Raw genomic sequence first — 2,982 nt, 5'->3', positions numbered from 1 at the left:
TAGCGTCGGGCACCGCCTTTTAGTTTGTGTCATGGCTAAATGCTATGCGTGCATGGAGTGTCTCTGAAAGTCGGCGCATTTCAAGCGAATCAGCTAATTGGGCACATTTGTTGTCACACAGGGACGTTTGCGTGGCTTTTATTTTATGTATTTTTTACATAACCTTTAGTTAGCTAGGCAAGTCAGTTCAGAACAAATTCTTATTTAAGTCCTACCAAAAGGCCTCCTGCGGGAATGGGGGCTGGGATTAAAAATTGTAATATAGGACAAAGCACACATCATGACAAGAGAGACACAACAACACTACATAAAGAGATACCTAAGACAACAACATAGCATGGCAGCACCACATGAAAAGATGGTAGCAGCACAGAACATGGTACAAACATTATTGGGCACATACAACAGCACAAAGGAGGTAGAGACAACCATGCATCACACAAAGCAGCCACAACTGTCAGTAAGAGTGTCCATGATTGAGTCTTTGAATGAAGAGATGAGGATAAAACTGTACAATTTGAGTGTTTTTTTGCAGCTAGTTCCAGTCTGGCATTCCCTGGATTTATGGTGCTTTCAAGACAACTGGGAACTCGGAAAAACAACAATTCCAAGACGGATGACCATTCAAAATGTATTTTCCCAGTCGGAGCTAGTTTTTTCCTGAGTTCCCAATTGTTTTGAACTCACTGAAGTCAGATTTCCCAGTTCCGAGTTAACAGTTGTTTTTAGCACGGGGGAAATAATGCTAGATTGGCCAATGTTGAATATATTTTTTTACATTTTATTTAACCTTTATTTAACTAGGCAAGTTAAGAACAAAGTCTTATTTACAATGACCCCAGACGACGCAGGGCCAATTGTGCGCTGCCCTATGGGACTCCCAATCACGGCCGGTTGTGATACAGCCTGGAATCATTTGTATAATTTTAAGATTGAAATAGACCCTTAAATAGACCCTTAAACTGAGACTTGGGACCACACAGCCACTCCACTGAATAGCAGGCTAGTGATTGCTTTGCAGTGCTTGCAGTTAGCCACTGCTTACTTCATTGTTGAATTTGCGATATCCAACTTGTTTTGTAATGTTTATGGCCAATGAGCACCGACAAGTTTTATCTATTATTTCTCTTCATATGACAAGGATTAAAAAGGATTTGCCAGTAGATTGTCGACTTCATGATGATGACTGCCAGTTATTTTATCTATGGTCAATGACTTTGAACCTTCTAGGATGGGCACTTCTAATGTAACTCTATGGCAGCACCCAAGGGGCTTGAATTCTCGAGCTCTACCCCTAGATTTGGCTGTGACGTAGTGTCTCCATGAGTGACAGAACACTGAGCCAATCACGTCACAACAAGAGAACATTACCAACCCTTGTGCTCCGTATTTTCCGCTGGCTGCCCCACCACCAAAGAATGCACCAAGCTAGGCTGTAGCACCTGCATTTTGGACCTGCCTTACTCAAGAAAGCAAAAAAGAGACCATGTTTGTTTGTGGCTTTATTAACTCAATAGTTATTTATTTATCTTTTACATTGTTTGCAAACTGATATGTGACACATATTAATGCCAAAATAACATGCAAAACAGGCAACCCCCCACAATAAAAAAAAAAATGTGTATTTATTTTTAGCTTCAAATGTGGGGGTCTGCCCCACAATGACAGGTCGCCACTGTTTGGGGACCTTCAACAGAATGTGACTGGCAGAACGGGTGTTATATGTGGAGGATGAGGGCTGCTGTAGGTATCTCAGATAGGGGGGAGTGAGGCCTAAGAGAGTTTTATAAATAAGCATCAACCAGTAGGTCTTGTGACAGGTATACAGAGATGACCAGTTTACAGAGAAGTATAAAGTGCAGTGATGTGTCATATAATGAGCATTGGTGGCAAATCTGATAGCCAAATGGTAAAGAACATCTAGACGCTCGAGAGCACCCTTACCTGCCGATCTCTAATTTACATCTCCGTAATCTAGCATGGGTAGGATGGTCATCTGAATCAGGGTTAGTTTGGCAGCTGGGGTGAAAGAGGAGTGATTGCAGTAGAGGAAACCATCTAGATTTAACCTTAGGCTGCAGCATTGATATGTGCTGAGATAAGGACAGTGTACCGTCTAGCCATACTTCCAAGTACTTGTATGAGGTGACTACCTCAAACGCTAAACCCTCACAGGTAGTAATCACACCAGTGGGGAGAACAACATTCTTCTTACCAAACCACATGACCTTTGTTTTGGAGGTGTTCAGTACAAGGTTAAGGGCAGAGAAAGCTTGTTGGATACTAAGAAAGCTTTGTTGTAGGATGTTTAACACAAAATCCGTGGCTGCTTGGTATGCTGTGTTTCACACTTTCAGTGAGGCTTTGTCATGGTCTTGGTTAGCAGAGATGACAGTAAAGAATTTCAGTTAAGCGAAACATTTTGCCATTCACTTTTATCGGTGTCTTTGGTGTACATATACTAGCTCTTTATTGCTATCTAACATTAACATGACTTTAATTTACCAAGCTAACGTTCGCTAAGCAGTTGCCATACCAGGCAGTGATGCAACCTGTCAGGATGCACTCGATGGTGCAGCTTGAAAACCTTTTGAGGCTCTGAGGACCCATGCCAAATCTTTTCAGTCTCTTGAGGGGGAATAGGTTTTCTCGTGCCCTCTTCACGACTGTCTTGGTGTGCTTGGACCATGTTAGTTTTGTTATGTTCTGTTAATTACTGATGTCCCCTTTAAGGATGAAGCAGTGTTGATCATGCGCAGTGTTGTTCTATGTTATTCTGGTACTAACTCGTTTGAGTAAATGTGAAGCTCCAGTTCAATTGCTTGTATTCAGAGTCTTTCTTATTACATAAATAAGTACTAAGTGTTAAGACACTACAAGTTTGTTGGTGATATGTACGCCAAGGAACGTGAAGCTCTTAACCTGCTCCACTACAGCCACGCCGATGAGAATGGGGGTGTGCCCGGTCAAATGTGTTTAGTA

The sequence above is a fragment of the Oncorhynchus mykiss genome, chromosome 4, assembly GCF_013265735.2.
Source record: "Oncorhynchus mykiss isolate Arlee chromosome 4, USDA_OmykA_1.1, whole genome shotgun sequence".
Taxonomy (NCBI): domain Eukaryota; kingdom Metazoa; phylum Chordata; class Actinopteri; order Salmoniformes; family Salmonidae; genus Oncorhynchus; species Oncorhynchus mykiss.
This window is presented reverse-complemented; position numbering follows the sequence as displayed.